Consider the following 16,778-nt stretch of genomic DNA (forward strand, 5'->3'; position numbering starts at 1 on the left):
GCACCATTCTTGCAGTCCCCAGACAAGATGGCAAGCACCGCACACATCCTCCTGTTGCCACTTGTAGGGGATCACCTTGCAAGGACGAGGTCAGCACTTCCTCCGAGCGTGGCCAAGATGGGGCAGGGCCAGGTGCTTCACCAGGCTTCACCCCATCCCCTATGTCGGACTTCCCTCCCAGGCAACACCAGAGCCCTCCCGGCAGGAGGGCTGATCTGTGGGCCATCGAGGTTCTCCTGCGGGCAGGGAACAACCCCGGCACAGGTGTGCAGGTCACATGAAGCCCTGGTGGCCATGACTCAGCTGGAGGATGGGTGACACTCCAAAACTGCCCATTCCATGAAATTTTGTGTGTGTGCCTTAACTCTGACCACGCACCCCCAGGTCCTCCTACCTTGTGCCGGGGTCCAAGGAACCAGCCTCCTGAGCGGTGTCCTGCCCACCTCCACCTTCAGCCACCAACTGTGAGGACACGTGCTTGTATTTCACAAGACGTATGAGTGTGCACAATTGTGCACCATTACCACGGTGCTGAGACAAACATAAGCCCTCCCAAAATAAGGGCAGGTAACGCTGGGTCAAGTCAGAGGCCAGTCTGGCTCAAAAATTTGTCTCCGTCATAGGACAAAAGCAGATGCCAAGAAAGGGTAAGAGTGGCACAGGCATTGACTAACTCCCCAACTGCTCCACCAGCCGCTGAGCCAGCAGGGGCATGCTGTCCATGTGTTTTGTAGCCTGTGGTGGGTTTTGCTTCTGTGAAAACCCTGCTTCCCTCTCTAATTCGGAAGCCTCTGAGCAAGGGCAGCACCTCTGCCTGCGTGCAGGGCCCTGGCTGGGGCTCCCTCGCCCTCGCTGTCAAAGGGTGGATGAACATTGGAGTGGCTTCTCCATGGCAGCCACAGCTTTACAGGCCTGGATTGTATCCACCCTGCAGCACGTTTCCCAAACAGAGAAATTCTAGCTTACTTAGTCATCCAGGCACAGCTCCACGCCTTCGGTCCTCCTCGTCGCTTTCTTCCCAACCTTCCCCAGCTTCCCTCAACCCTTCCAGAGACGCTGGGGCTGGGGCCACACAGGGGCTGTGAGGGGGTGAGACACCAATTTGAAGAGCAGCTGAAGGATGTACAGCCTTATCACTCACAAATATGATTTGATGTGCTTTTATGCCCACCAAGCTATCCAAAACAGCCCCAGGCCTTGCTGCAAGTGGCCGGCTCAGCATGTAATCTTGTTTGCAGATCTGGGGCTTCTCCCCACCCCCCCTCTCATCTATCACTTGATATTTACCTAAACTGAATTTCATCTGCCTACTGCCCAGTGTTGTAATGGTCTTCTGTACTCTTCCTAGCTGGCACTTGTCCCCACGAACCTGAGTAATCCAATCGCCTCAGCAAGCCCTGTCATCTCATTGCTCATTCCCTTTTCCAGGTCACACACAAACACGTTGAAGAAACATGGGACCCAACACAGCGATCTCTTTCCACTGCAAAAACGGACTGCTGACTCCTATACCCTCCTTCCTGTTTTTGTACCAATTATGGGGCCATGTGAGGACCTTCCCTCCTGACCAGCCAGTTCCCTTAAGAACTAGGCTGAAAGCCCTGACTGAATGTTTTTTGGGAAGCAGCGTGGGCACCATGAGCTCCGAGTCGCTACAAAGCGCTGCCCCGGCTCGGGGACCCCTTGGCAGAAACCTCCCAACCTGCCCACAGACCCCACTCCTGTACAGACGCCTGGGACACACAGCAGATCTGCTAGTCAGCTTTTCCCTGAAGTTCCCTCCAGCTCTTCTTAGAAATGAACGTCACACCTTTCCCCCTCCCGGTCCCCGGGGGCTGCGGCAGTTGTGAATGAATGACTAGAGGCCACATGTGACAGACAGCCAGCTCACCCTCCCTTTCTTTCCGGTGAAAGTCGCCTTGCCCTAGCGACTTATTGCTGTTTAGCTTTGCTTTCTAACCTTTCCTCGGCGGAGCACCCCAACAGAAGGTGAAGAAACTGCTCAGGCTCTTCCACGGCGAACAGAGAGGCAAAAGCTTCACCTGGCTTTTCAGCTATGGCCTCTCTTCCTCTGATCCCCCATCCCTCCAACGACCGTAGCAGGCTTCCTACTCCTGGTGTGCTTCGCAAGCAGTGTATCAGAGAGCTGATAGCACTTCCTATTGTTCTTCTCCTTTCTGAGCCCTGCCCCTCTGCAAAGAGGCTTGCTGCACCATCCACTGCCCCCAGCGCTGCTGGTGCTTGCCTCCTGGGGGGGATCATAGCAAGGGAGCAGGATGGAGGCATTCTGGCCTCCTCCCTTGCCTTGCTGCCTGCAGACAAAGCCCTACCCTGTAAGGCAGCCCACACAGCAGAGGTGAAGGTCCCCAGGTAATATTTCTGACGTGTTTCACCTTGCACTCTCCACTCCTTCATGGGCAAAAGGAGAGACAGCTGTAGACCCTCTCTGCCTTCAGGTTTGCGGCACCCACAGCCACCATGCAAACTCGTTCCCAGCACCCGACCGGCTGTTATCTTGGCTGCCGGGTGGCATGGGGAGGTGCGGGGGGGGGGGGGGCGTTCAGCCCTGTGCTGTGTTTTGAACTGCGCACACCAGACAGCTGCAAAGCACCTTATCTGCAGAGTTCAAGGGGCCCCGAGAGGCTCCCTGGGGGCCCCCGGCCCTGGCAGGTAAAGTGACCTGGCCCAGGTGGCAAATTCCCCAGGGCCCCGTGGGACTCCAGCACTGTCCTCAAAGGGCTTCCCACCAGGGAGAGGGGAGTGGGCAGTCACAGGGCAAAGCCAGCCCTAAAACTACCCCAGGTAATGCAGCTGGGACTCCTCCAGCCACCACCAAGTCCCACAGAGCTGTGGGAGTCCACCTCCTCACCAGGGCTGCTCAGTGGGTTTCCAGCCCTGACATATCTCTGGCCAAATACCAACAGGGAGGCCCTAGCGATGCAGCCCCACCATGAACGCGCACACCTCTCTCCTCAGCACATGGCGACCGCCCAAGCCCAGGACACTTGGTGTCCAGCCAGAGAACACCCCCCCGGACACCCATGCAACCCCCTGCAGCAGAGACGGGTGCTCCTGCTCAGCGCCCCATCAAACTCTCTGGGGGGACATGTTACTGTCACAGCAAGAAGCTTACCAGAAGGGCAGGTTGGTCCCAGACCCTTGTTCCCGGTCACCTCAGGCCACAGGACTGTAGGGACGGCACAGCCTTGAGAGAGGTGGGAAGAGCCCTGCAAATATCGGAGCAGTTGCCTGCTCCAAGGCCTGTGGTTTGGAGGTACAGGAGGAGATACAGCACCCGGGCAGGAGCTAAGGGGGGACGTCATCTCTGAGGAGACGTCAGAGGGAGAGATAAGCTGCCCTCGGGAGCCTGTTTGCAGGGACAGGATTCGTAAGGGCTCTTCTGAGGAGCTGTTTTCCCTGATGGCACCTGCTCAGGCCACTGTCCCCAGGAGAAGAGACTATCGCCTCCAAGCCACAACCCTGCTTCTTGGCAGGCTGGGGAAGGAGGCACGTTTTTCCAGGGCTAGGTGCAGGTTCCATTTGTTGGAAATTTAGAGAAATAAAGACCCTTCTCCCAGGGGTGGCCAGAGGGATTTGCTCAGGACTCGACTCACTACAGCTGCAGAAACCTCCAAAACCAGGAGGAAACCACCACCAGGACCTGGATGGTGCCTCCAGACAGCTTTCAGCACCTCCAGGGGCTGCCTGGAGGTGGGGAGGGGCAGGGCAATGACCCACACAGGCAGGCACAAAGCTCACGCTACCTGGCCACAGCTTCCTGTGGGACCACCATGGGTTCGGAGAGAGCCGGGGGATGCCACACCCCAGACCTTCATCCTCACCTGGCAGCTCCTGCAGCCAGGCAGCCCCCTGCAGCCCATGTGTGCAGGGCTGGTCCAAGCCCCCCAGGGTGCCAGCATGGCTGGCTGAGGTGCTGCCTGGCTCCATCTGGGGGGTACAGGGAGGGGGGTGCTGCGGGAAGGGTGCTCCCCAGGGTCAGCCTGGGGGCCGTGGCAGGAAGAGGCACAATGGGAGGAAGCCACATTTCCGCTTCCCAGTGGAGAAAACCTTACAGAACCCCTGGGGAGAACAACCGGACACCATTAATGTAAAAATCAGCAGGGAGCACAAGGAGCAGCCAGAGGCAGCCCTGAGGCAGGAGCAGGTTGTCCCTGCATGGAGGAGCCTGGGGCTTGGTGCAGCGGTGGCACAGGCCACCACGTACCAGGACAGCCATGCAATCCCAACGTGCCACAGCACAAAGCACAGTGCTGGCTCCCGCCTGCCCGCAGCCCAGCTCGCCCAGGCAGGTGGCACTCCTCATTCCCACCCAATTGAGTGGGAATAGGGATTGCCCCCTAATGGGCTGGGGCATTGCTTAGGCAAGACTCCCCCCTGGGGCATGGCTGCCAGATGCATCTCTTTTGCTTTAGTAGCTTCCACCCCCCACCCAGTCATGATGAGGCTTGCTCAAGAGGAATCCCTGTCATTACAGATGGTATCTCGGTCAGCCCCACCTTGGGCAGCAGCTACAGCACGTCGTAGGGATGGGCTGAGCCTACAGTACCATGTCCCCATTTCCCCCTCATGTCTGTAAGAACAAAGGTGAGACCCATAAAGAGGAAGCATGCAGCAAGACAGAAAGAGAAAAAAGCAGTTCATGGCCAGAAAAGTCTGAAGATAAGGACTCAGTGGATGTATAGGAAGAAACCCAGAGGATAGAGTCCCACAGCCAGGGAATGAAAGAGCACCAAGATGAGTTTCTCCATACCCTGCCTTCTAGGCTTGGTAGGGCCATATCCACAGCAACATGTGGCTACCCCCGAGGTCACTGCTCAGGGAGTAGTACTGGAGGGGAAGAGCATGACTGCAGGAGGCTACCTGCCATTGGTGGCCCCCAGGGTGCTGGGATGGAGAGGATTCCTCCATCATTGCTTCATGTTCCTGGCTCCAGGACTGAGCTCAGAGCTGGCAGACCCAGGAAGGAGTCAGGCCAGGAATGACACAAGGGAGCTGAGCATGGAGCAACCTGCAGTGAGCGGCTGGGAAAGAAGGATGGGGACAGCTTATGGTGCAGTTGAGAGGTCCTCAAAACAGCCCTGACGTGAGGGGCAAGGCAGGGGGGCTGTGGAATCATTGGAAAGTTCAAAAGCCCCTCTAAACCCCTCCCCAAGATACGCATGGAGCCCCCTCTATGCACAGAGCCTCTAGCAGAGGAGGCTTGGAGGGCTCAGCCAAACATGTTCCCTCACCTCAAATGCCACACTGTACTTTATGGGGGCTTCTCTCCCCAGGAGAGCCCGACCCCAGGACTCCTCATCGCTCGTCCCCAAAACAGGGCCGCTTCTGGAAGGGCAGGAAAAGCTGGCAGACAACCAGCTGTGAGAGCACCTGCCCACAGCAACTCCCTGCCCACTGCCACCCGGCCACCTCCCGCACCCTGGGACGCGTTCACATCCCAGGGGAGAGGCTCCGTCCGTCCAGTGCTGCCTCCTTCCCGAAGGGAGCTGGTGCCAGATGCAAATGCACAAAGCTGGAGGCAAGCAGGACCCTCAGCCAGCAAGAGCTGCCCACACCCAGTGGGAGCCGCTGAACCACCGGCACCTGGGCCACGCTGCCCCCTCACCCGAGTCCCCTGGCAGGTGGGAGAGCATCCCTGGGGCTGGACAGAGCCAGCCTTGTCCCTGCACCCAGAGGACTCGGTGGAGGGGCTGCCACAGGCTGCCAGCCCTGCCAGGGGGCTGGCATGGGGGCAGACCTCATTTTGCCCCCACCCAGCAATTTTTCCAAGGCTGGGCTGGGCTGCACAGCTGCTTCCAATTTAGTGGGGGGGCGGAGGAGTGAAACCAGAGCCAGAACAACATGATCTTCCCCCGGCGTCACAGCCTCCCCAGCTCCCAAAATTTGGAGGGGCGATCCCTCCCCACTGACCAAGAGCCCCCTGACAGAAACTGGGACAGACATGTGTGGGCCAACCACTGCCGGGCCTGTGGTGGGTTGAGGTTGGCTCTGTCCTTTGCATGTCAGATGTGCCTGGCAGCCGGGAGAGAAATACAAGGGCTATTTTGGGTCCCCACAGATTGAAGTGGCTTTTTGCTTGTAGGCCAGCTCAAGAACCTGGGACCTGGCCGACCACTGTTTTCGGCATGAAATCTCCGCAGCCCTACTGGGAAAGGGGGTGGCGAGCAGGGAAGAAGGTTTTGGCACCTGCCATGGTCCCTCTGCCAGCCACTTGTCTTGCCAAGATCCTGCTCACTGCCTGGATGGCTGCAGCATCTTGCAAACTGCGAACTGGCTTCAGCTGCTAAATGCAGCTCTGCTCCAGGAGATGGGGCATGTCAGTCACCCCCAGACCCACACACCTTCTTTGTCCCAGCCAAGGGGCACCCCATGATCCCCAAAAACAAAAGGAGGGAGCAGGGACAGATGCCCTGGCTGGGTGTGCTCCTCCCACATGCCCAAAGCCAGCCACTTCCAAAGTCGCAGTCACCTCCCAGCAGCAGGGCAAAGCCGTCCCCGCAAGTCCTAGGAGCTGGGGGGACTCGAGGAGCCACACACACCTGTAATTCCCAGCTGATTTTAAATAAGGCTGTGGGGAAGGTAACACCTGCTGAGAGCCAGGCTTGCTCTGCGGTAGCTCCAGAAGAGCCGTGCGGACAGCACACGGTCTGTGGACCTAGGAACCAAAAGCCAAGGTGGCAGCATGCCACCAGTGGTGTGGATCAAGCACAGGACTAGGAGTAAACACCCAGGGCAGAAATTCTGCTTCTCGTACCCTCCTCTCTGAATAACTCAGCTTCCACAAACAGCCTGGCAGGACTAACGTCTCACATGTGGAGCCAGAGCAAGGCTCGAGGCAGACACCTCCTTCGGAGGGAGTTAGACTCCAAACCTCTCACTCTTGGCACTGGCCTGGGCTAACCCGTAGCAAACAGGGAAACCTTTATGCAAGTAGGATCAGGCAGGGAGAGACAACAGGAGGTGAGGAGCTCACCCCCGCGTCTGGACAAACCATGGCAAAACAGAGTGTCTCCCACACGACCAATAATAACCCTGGCCACAAGTCAGGAAAGGGCAAGTCACATCCCCTCCAAATCCCAACCCGCAGGCGCTGCTGCATCTGTGCAATCAGCCACCACCCAGTGTGCCACAGCCACAAGGTCCTGGGCTGCCTGGGACTGTGAGCATCCCCAGGGATACCTTGGAAGCACGGAGAACCCTGCATGAGAGCCACCGAGTGCTCTGCTCATGTGGAAACGGCACTTTGCAGACATTGGCATTGGCTTGCAGGCTCCACCGCTGCCGAGCCTCTCCCATGTTAATTTGGGGAGCAGAAGAGATGAAGGAGGCTCTGAGACTCCCTGCTGGAAGATCCAAGGGTACCGTAGCCTCCATCGAGGTGGGCTGGCCATCCGGCAAGGTGTCCTGCCAGAGCTTGCCCAGGTGCCTGGACACGCTGGGACGCTGATGCACTCCCACGGCGATGCCAGGCGATAAGGAGCCCAGGAGCTGAGCGCTGCTGAAGCAATCCCTTTCTGGCACACTGCATCCCCCTTGCAGCCACGGGGGAAGAAAGGGAGGGAGGGCTGGTGGCAGATGACTTGTTTTATTGAAGGCCAAGCCATTTACTTCTGCTGGGTTCTGTTTTTAGTCAAAGGCTCCCCTTTCGGAGCAAGCCCAGCTGCAGAGCCCAGGCAGGGGGGAGCGTGGGGCCCTACAGCAACTCCCTTGACCCCCACAAGGCACAGCTCCTGCCCCGCATCGCCCAGGCACCCTGCACCTGCTGCCTCCAGGGTAACAGCCCTGTCTGGGAAGATGCTGGCAGATCAATGCCCTGATGTGGTTCACCATGCGATCACACCAACCTTGTACTGCCACGAGGGGTGGGTGTGAAGACGGGAAGGAGAAGCTGCAGGGGAGGGTGGATTGCTTCTTAACAGCTTGGTTGTGTTGCCGTTGGTCTGCCTCCTCCTGCGGTGCATGGATAACACTCCTGCTCTCATCAGGGTGGTATGAAGACCTGCCCAACCCTACCATCCTCAGCCACAGCACAATACCTACAAACCCTTAAGAGCTGAAGGCACCGCGCTCCCTGCAGCAGTGGGCTCCCTGAGGGGGCAGAGGTTCTGTCCAGAGCAAATACCATCGAGGAGCTCATCCACAGCGCCGAGGGAGGATATCCCAGGCAAAAAAACCAGAACTGCCTCCAGCTTGGTCCTGAGGCCAGGAAAAGACAAGGCCTGCTGAAGGTAGGGCAGGTAGCTCCTTCAACTCCAAGCCCCTGGCCAGGAGCACGAAGAGAGCTATGCCACCAGTCCCTCCTGCCTCTCCGAGCTGTTCTCCAGGGGTAACCAAGCCTAAAATGAGGGAGCTCCTCTCACGAGGGTTTTCCATGAGCAAACCTGCAGCAAAACTCAAATGGGGCTGCCCACCCCAAAGCCCTTGATGTCTTTGAGCTCCTCCAGGTGAGCTGACCCTCAGCTATCGGTGTAAATCGGCTCCCTGTCCCTGCTTGGAATCAGTGGGTGGCTGTGCTAGGTGTGATGAACCAGGCAGGGGTGAGGACCACGCTGGGACCCACAGCATGAGCAGAGAAGCCAAGCAGGGTGGCCCAGGTGGGATGCACCTCTCCCCAGCAGCCTTGCAGCAGGGCTGGGGCCATTTCAGCGGCAGTCCAGGGGCGCTGGTATGTGTTCGGGTGACGGCTTGCCCTCAGCACAGCCAGGCTGATGACCCAGTCCTGCTGCTGTGACTCAGCCCTCAGTACCTGGCCAGAGCAGGCTGCTCACCGGGTGGGAGGCTGACTGCAGGATCCTCCAGTCCTGCTGCTGCTCCTGATCCAGCCGCATCCCTCCCAGTCCTGCTCTTCACCTCAAGTCCCTGTCTGCCTCCTCCTTCTGTAGCTTCCTGGTCCACTCACTCCATGAATTTCCAGCTGGAAATTTCACAGTGAAGTGCTTTCCCATCAGACAAGACCTAAACTAAATGAACTAAAGCAAATCCTGACAGTGGTGTGGTGGGAAGAAGGCAAGGCAGCTCTGCGGAAATCTGCCTGATTTCCTGCGGGCTTCTTCTGAATGAACTGGCAAGTAGGCAATAGGTCTCTGCTCCCCTTTGGCCTCAAAAAAAGCCAGTCTTCTAGAGATGAAGCCTGACTGTGCTCACCCATGACTTAACTAAGAGGCTGCAAGAGAGCCTTGAGCACTGCACCCAGAATGCCAAGCTCACTGATTTTTGTCATGGATGGTGCATGACAGCCACACATACCCAATGCTTTGAGCCTCCCCTTTCTCAGGGATCAGTGAGACCACAGAAAAGCCTGCTCCAAGCCAGAGCAGGACCAAAGTGTCACAATAGTGATGTTCTTAACAGCACCAGCATCAGCAATGAAGTTACAAAGGGCTAGCACCATCCCTACGCAACAGCTTTCCTAGTCTCATGAGAGCAGCAACCCTCGTACGCATTCCTCACGCAGCACCACAGCTCCCCAGAGCCTATGTACAGCCAATCGCCCAACCAAGTCTACAGGGTTTGGAGTGGGAGATGGGGTGCAGTGCTGTGCTGCAACCTCAGCTGGGGCACTGGGGTCTCTCTGGACCACACATTCTGATGTAACCAAATCCACCCAGGGTCCAACCCTACTCCGCACACTTCTTTGCCTATCCCACATCTTGCACGTTGTTAACCTAGGAAACGCTCGGTCTTTATCGCACTGCTTAAACAAATCCCAACAGCTGTGTGTTTGTTAAAACCCTGACTCCTGCCCATCTGCAAATGCCTGGAGCTCACGCTGTGTAATGCTCTGCACCTGAGCTTGCTGGCAGCTAAGTGCAAGTTAGCATGGAGATGTAATTGGAGAGCTCACAGTCCTGCAGGTCCAGCAGCACCAGTGCTGGGCTGGCAGGTGTCACAGGGCAGAGCTATGTGCTGAGGAGGCTCAAGAAGGTGAGCAGAGTTTGCACTGTGGGGTCAGTACTGAGCTGGCAAGGACCACAAACAGCACTTGCTGGTAAGAGCAGGTATTGCAGCTTCCTTAACACCTGTCAAGGACCTGGATGTTATGCTGGACAAAACCAGCTGAGATCCACGTGTCCCAGAGAAGGCACTGGGGGCTGCTTGCTGGCTTCCCAAAGCCAATGGCTGGTGCCTGCCCATCTGGACAGGGCAGGCGGGTGCTCCTGGGCTCCCTCTGGTCTGATGGGCTGGTCCCCAAACCCTGCCTCTGCCAGGGCAGCTGGGAATGGAGCCGGGCAGAGCAAGGAAGTGCAACAGGAGAGAGGATGAAGGGGTGCCTTGTCCTCCATGCCCTGGCTTCACCCCAGACCACAACAAGGAAGAAGACAGGTCAGGCCCGGGCAAGAACAAAGCCTATGGCTCATCTTGGAAGAGGAAGAGGCTCATTATACATCTCAGCCCAAGATAATGAGAGCAGGGATGCCATGATGGGGAAATTATGCCAGTAGTTAATTACGCAGCTTGGGGAGGAAGCGAGAAGAGGAAAAACTGCAGGATGGAGGTGCCCTACTGCCCTGTGTGCTGGTGCTCATTTGCCAGTTCAAGCTGAACTGAATTTCTTCCACCTCTCCATTGCAGATGCTTTGCTACAGTGTAGGCCCCCGTCTCTTGTTTGTACTAGCTGACGGGAAACAGCCATTCTGCAAACCATCTTCTGGGGCCTATGTTAGAGCCCTCAGTGCCATACGGAAAGTGCCCCTGCTCTGTAAAGACCTTCTTGGTGAGCCAAGGCATGCCTACCTGTCTTTTCCAGGAGCAAAAAGCAACAGCAGGAGCACTCCAGAGAGCACACATACAGCGTCTGCACTGCACTGACACTGTATCAACAGCCCACAAGCAGCACTCAGACAACCAGGTACCCAAGAGAAAAGCATCCTCGCACATCACATCCTGCAGTAGTTTTGTAGTGGAGGCAGGCTTGAGGGAGCCCGAAGACTGTCCAGCATCTCGAGGGGCTGGTGAGAGGAAACGATGCCGCCAAGCCAGGATGCGGTGCAGGAGGGGAGTGGGATTTCCTGTGTCGGCATTGACAGAAGTCCCTAAATTGTGTCAGCTCACAACAGGCAACTGAGGGGCCATCAGGCTGCTTCCTGCTTTGGAGCAGCCGGGAAGTGCATCCAGCTGTGGCCAACAGCTGCATGAATTCCTCCTGCAGCCCCTAACCCTAGGGAATCTACTGGGCTCAAGGATACAGGCTCACTTGTCTTCGATCCCACAGCCCCAGGGCTTGGCTGCTGCCGCCTTCCCACACAGCCCGCAGTTCCACAGCCTGTTCCCGAGAGGCAGGCGGGAGCGCTGGTGAGCACAGGCAGTGACTGTTGGGCTGGCAGTCTTAGCACCTAGCAGGGGTGTGAGGCTCAGATTTAACTAGAGGCTCAAATTTAAGTACAGGCTCTAATTTAACTGCAGAGGTGGGAATGACAGCACAAAAGGGCTCCACGGGAGCTCTCGGTGCTCCTGCCCGGGCCAGGCTCTCCATTAACGCAGCCGCTTTGCTCAGGAACAGAAAGAAACTGAAATCTTCCACAGCATCCCATAGCCGACGGGGAGCACTTTCTTCAGCAGGACGCGGAGCGGGGCTGGCCCTGCCCCACCGCCCGCACCGCAGCACATGGCGCCCAGCCCACGCGCCCGCCACCGGGTCCTCGCAGAGTGGCCCGGCGCGGCCCGCAGCGGCTGCCGCGCGGCGGAGATGCGCATCCCTGCAGCCGGAGGAGCGCTGCGCGACCCCCTGGGGGAAGTCCTGCATCCCAGGCATCAAAGCATCACCGCACCCCAAAGCCACGCGCTCTCCCCGCGGCGGCAGCTGCGGAAGGGGATGTGGACTCGCCACGCGAGGCGGCAAGGAAGAACCCCCCCATCCCAAAAGACAGCATCTATGCATCACACCCCCCGCGACACCGACCCGCGACTCACACGCTGCCTCCCCCCAAGGCTGCGGCGCCGGATCCTGAGCTTGCAACCCCCCGCCGGCTCCCTCCGAGGGCTCCTGGGGGAGCACCCGGCTCCCTGCTCCAAAGCTTTGGAACGCTGCTAGGACCCTCGGAGGGAGGCGGGGGCGAGGGGGGGCGGGGGGCGTTGCAAGCTCAGCGACTTTGAGCCAGTACCTTAAAGAAGGGAGCTCACCGCTGCCCCCCTCTCCTCGCCGGCGCCTTCTGTCCCCGAAGCGGATGGGAAACCGCCTCCTCCCTCCCCGCTCCTCAAACTCCTCCTCCTCTTTTTGCCGCCTTCAGCGCCACGCGGCTCCCGCGTGGGGGAGGCGGCCGGTTTCCCCACCCCCCCACCCCCCGGAGAGAAGGGGGAAAAGACGCCGCGACCCCCCGCGGGCAGCGCTGCCCACCCCACGCGTGAACCCACCTGCGCCGCGCTCCCCCGCACCGCGCCGGGTGCCGGCCCTCCCCGGGGCTGGCCCGCCCCTGGCTCCCCCCCTTCCGCGCCTCCCCCGCCCCGCACCCGGCGGGGAACCCCCCGGCCCGCCCAGGGCCCGGCTGCTTCAGCCCTGCACAGCCCCGGAGAAGGGGGGGCAACCCCCCCCCCCCAGCGCTTCTGAGCTGCGCCCGGCTCCGGGTTTGCATTAATACCCACCCATCGGTAACCCTTGCAGCTCTACGGGGAGCTATACGGTGTGTTATGGCTCTGAACGGAGCGTGAAGCTGCATCCCAATCCAGACAAAAATCCTCTCTGCTGGCAGTTACTGATGTACATATATAGATACATATGGGTGTGTATACATAAACACGTGTGTGTATATTGTTATATATATATATATATAAAACTATCTTGGGTTGTGGAGAAGATTGAAGACAGCTTTTTGCACCATGCATTCATGGGGGTGCTACCTGGGATGGCAGGTAATGTGCAGACCCCTCTGAAATTTAGCAGTTTCCTTATATCCAGAGCATATCAGTACTGTGTGTACCCAGTATCCAAAGGGCAGGCATGGACTCTAAGCTGTTTGGTTGCTTTTTTTTCAAGCTCCAGCCTCCTATCTCTCCAGAATAGATATCTACTCTGCTGTGATAAAAACCTGTTGTTTTGCTTAATTACCAAGGTGCAGCAGGAATCAGGTACTTTGTCCCACAGCAAAGGGGAGTGCACCTGAATTCCTACCTGAGCAGTTAAACGGCTTGCAATCTTTTTTTATGTAGCTTGATGTTTCCAGATGCTTCTACCAGGAGCACAGGGCCCTTCTCTCTCGCTCGCTCTGTTCACTTACGCCATGTGGCTGCAGGCAGCATCATCAGGAAGTCCCTGTAGCAGCTTTGACTGTAAAAACGTTTGCTCCATTAATAAACACCCTCGGAAAATTCTCTGCAGCCAGCAATCAGTTTGAGTTAGAAATTAAAATCAGAAGTTAAAACACCCCCAAATGCCCTGGCAGATTCCTGTCTTCACAATCTTCCAGTGAGATGATGTCTAATACACATCTCCCCACTGAATCCAAGCACCAAGCTTGTATTTTAAGACAGACATGCAAAACGTCACCACGTAAGCAAAAAGTCCCCAAAGCCCGATAAAAAGGCTATGAGGACAGGGGTAAGACAGCTACCGTTGCTTTCTGACATGCAACAATGACGCTGCAGTGTCACCCTCAGGAAGTAACTTCTTTGCGGTCCTGCTCGGTAGCAGCCTCTGCCACTGGATCTCTCCCTCTGTGCTGGCTGGTAGATACTGGTTGCAGTTACAGATTGCTGGAGTCAGCAGGGTGTACTGACAACATGAAGCGAACAGCAGACAGTGTTGTCAGCTAGTAAGACAGGAGGCTTTTGTCTTAAATGTAAGATTTGTATCAGATCAAATTAGATTTAAAAGCTCCCATCTCCAATTAAGCTCCTGCTGCGTCTCCCAGGCAATGACGGCTCCAAGCCCTGGACCTGCCTTTCAGCCCACTTTCCCTAAGCCTTTCCAATCTGGAGGGTTGTGTTCTGGGTGAGCTGCAACACAGGCAAAACCTCTCTCCTCGCCTCTCCTCTCCCCGCCTCCCCTGTTCTCGCCTCTCCTTTCCAAAAAAAAAGCAAAATAGGAGAGCAAGGTTGCCTGCTTTGAGACGTCTCACATCACCTCCTCTCTAGCTTTGAGATGTGCCATGCTGCTGTCACTTAGAGAGCCCCACAAGTCCCTGTAGCAGTCCCCAGGACATCAATGCCACAGCATCTCAGGCCCCATGTTTCCCCTCAAGATGTCCACACTTGCTGCTCAGCAGCATAAGCTAAAATTTGAGCATCGCTACAATTTTATTTTTCTATATAAGCTCCAACTTCAGCACAGACTAAAAGCTGTGGGAACCAATCCCCCAGGGACTCCTGAGCACAGGGTCCAGACTGGCAGCGCCCAGCCAAACTGTCACCGTGCTTCCAGAAGCAAGAACAAGGCTCTCAGCATCATTAAGACCCTCAGATCCCATTGGGAGAAGAAATACCACAAAATTTACCTTTGAGTGGATATTCCAGGAAGTCTCTGCTTCAGGACAGGGTGGGTGGAGTTGCTGCCTCACCCCAGGCTTTCAGCAGCAGGGTACAGAGCACTTACCATTGCTCAAGTATGGAATTAAATGTTCTCTAATTCACAGCTCTGGTCCTGTCTGCGCAGCCGCTCCTCAGCACTGGAACCAACATCTCTCAATAGAGATGTCTCAGTGGAGACAAGAGGGTTGAAATCCATTAGCGCTGAACAGCGTTGCAGCCACCAGTGACCGCAGGCAGACAGAAGGCCAGCAGATATACCAGAAAGAAGGCAAGGAGAAAGGCAGCTTCCAGCTCCTAAGTATATCTCTTCCGTCCGCATGGGCCACCAGCTGCTTCTCTGCACAGACCTGTGCACCCACCCACCACTGACTTGCAGGATGGGGTCTAACGATGCCTTCCTTTGGGTGAGCAGGAGACCTGGAGCAAGCAAGACACCATGGAGTGAGGCAGGCTAAGGCTGGGAGGGAACATCCATTAAAATCCAGCCCTGGCTGGTGCAGGACAAAAACGATTTCACTCATGGGTCTTGCGTCAGGAGAGCCACTTCAGCCCCCTGGGAAGCACATCCACCCCCAAGAGCCATGCATGGTCCTTGGGATGCCTGATACTAACACTGGCATGTGGTCTCAGGGGGATGACACCTCCTCTCTTACAGAAGGTGGCAAATCACAGAGCCAGTGAAAACTCACTTATTGCTATGCAAACATGCGCCATTGCTGAAGGGTCAAGCTGTCTTGTTTCATCTTGACAGGATGCGTTGTCTTCGTGGAGCCCTCTGCTCCCAAGTGACCCTCATGTTATCATCTTCGCCTTTGTGAGTACAATAACAAGCCTCCCAGAAGAAGTAAACAGCTACAGAAACGGTTTCTGCTTTGGACTGGAAACAGCTGGGGCTTTGCCCAGCACTGGTACTGGGCCCACCAATGTATAACACCAGCACGACACACAGAGCTAGATGTTTCTCCCCTGTGTAATCTGGGCAAGGAGAAAAGCAGCCTCAAGTGGGGCCCAGGGTCTTGCTGCTCTTCCACACTCTCCATCCCCGAAGCAGCAGCATGGTGCTAAAATACACCGCTGCTGTTGGCACATTGCTGCGCTCCCCAGGGCAAAGGGAGAAGGCAGAGCCCTGCTTTCCTGGGGGAAGGCAGCCAGCAAAGCCTCTCCCTTACATGAAGCCAGGAGTCCCATGGACATGCTCCCCAGGACATGCTGAAGGGGCTCATGCTGCCCAGCCCTTCGAGTTTTCTTTCTGAAATCTCAAATGTGCTCCGCAGGCATTGCAATGCTGTCACCTGGAGCCCAATTTGTATGCTCTGCTTTGCAACAGGCAGAACAGGCAAAGTGCTCTCCCTTCAGTGACGCTTGCTGCCAAACCTCTCACCAAAGCCGCTTTCTCCCCCCGCCCCGCCTTGTAGCAATTCCCAGCTTCAACTAAAGCAACGAAATCCAAAAGGGGAAAGCAAACAAACAGCTGGTTTGGAAATCAAGAGCGAAAATGGAGATTTATTCCAGGCAGTGGGTAATGCATCATAGGAGCTGAAGGAACATTTTCTGTGCCTCTTGGGAAATATTTGAGTTTTAGGGCCTGAGGAGCTAGGCAGCATTTGCAGGCACTTAAGTGTTTCCAGGATCCTTTACACTTGGCACCCACGTCGACCATTTTCTTTGGAGATTTGCAAGCCCTTTGCAACCATACATTAATTAACCCACCAACCCTCCTCTGCAATGAGATTTCCCTTTCCCTCTAATACGCCTGTGGTAGGAGCAAGGGAAACTGAGGCACGGTGAGGCTGTCAGCCTGGCTGAGGTCAGGGGGCTGTACGCCATCCAGCTCCCCTTTCCATTGCAAAACCACCCTTCCCTTTGCATGAATGACCCATGGCGACAGGGCTGCCCTCCACTGGGCACTTCCCACCCTGCCAGGAGAAGGGCACGGGTGGCTCAGCTCAGAGAGTCTCTGTGCCACCCCTCCGCGCCACGGAGCAAAGAAACAGAGAGCCAGTGCGTTTAAAAGGCAGAGCAGGCAGGCAGGAGTGGGGTGGCAAGCAGATTAGCAGCTGTATCCGATTCTCTGCACGTGTGACAAGGCAGCAGAGCACAGCCAGGTTGGGAAAGGGGGACAGGGGGCATTTTAATCAGTCACATGGAGGGAAACAGAAGATGCTGGACCTCTGTCAAGTGTCAGCAGGTTACTAACCCACAAGCCAATAGGGGGGAAGAAACCACTACAGGCTCCTGGGAATCCAGTTACAAGGAGGCAGCAATGATCCTGGATGCTTTGATAGTCAACAAAGCAC

General features: G+C 56.7%; 1 protein-coding gene across 6 annotated transcripts in view; it reads right to left on the bottom strand.

Moving 5' to 3' along the window:
• Positions 1–16,778, bottom strand: part of SLC29A1 (solute carrier family 29 member 1 (Augustine blood group)) — a 34,454-nt gene that overhangs the window by 10,891 nt on the left and 6,785 nt on the right. Inside the window, exons 1-2 of one of the 6 annotated variants that reach the window (XM_056357804.1) lie at positions 3,134–3,313; positions 967–1,079 (exon numbers count right to left, since the gene is read on the bottom strand). The exons of 1 other annotated variant lie outside the window; for it this stretch is intronic. The gene's annotated coding sequence lies outside the window, so the exon portion shown is untranslated. Of the gene's footprint in view, positions 1–966; positions 1,080–2,384; positions 2,495–3,133; positions 3,314–12,122; positions 12,248–16,778 lie in introns of those variants that run through there. 4 more of the 6 variants (XM_056357806.1, XM_056357809.1, XM_056357807.1 and 1 more) reach the window with 4 other exon arrangements.

This window comes from Falco biarmicus, chromosome 12, assembly GCF_023638135.1.
Source record: "Falco biarmicus isolate bFalBia1 chromosome 12, bFalBia1.pri, whole genome shotgun sequence".
Lineage (NCBI taxonomy): Eukaryota > Metazoa > Chordata > Aves > Falconiformes > Falconidae > Falco > Falco biarmicus.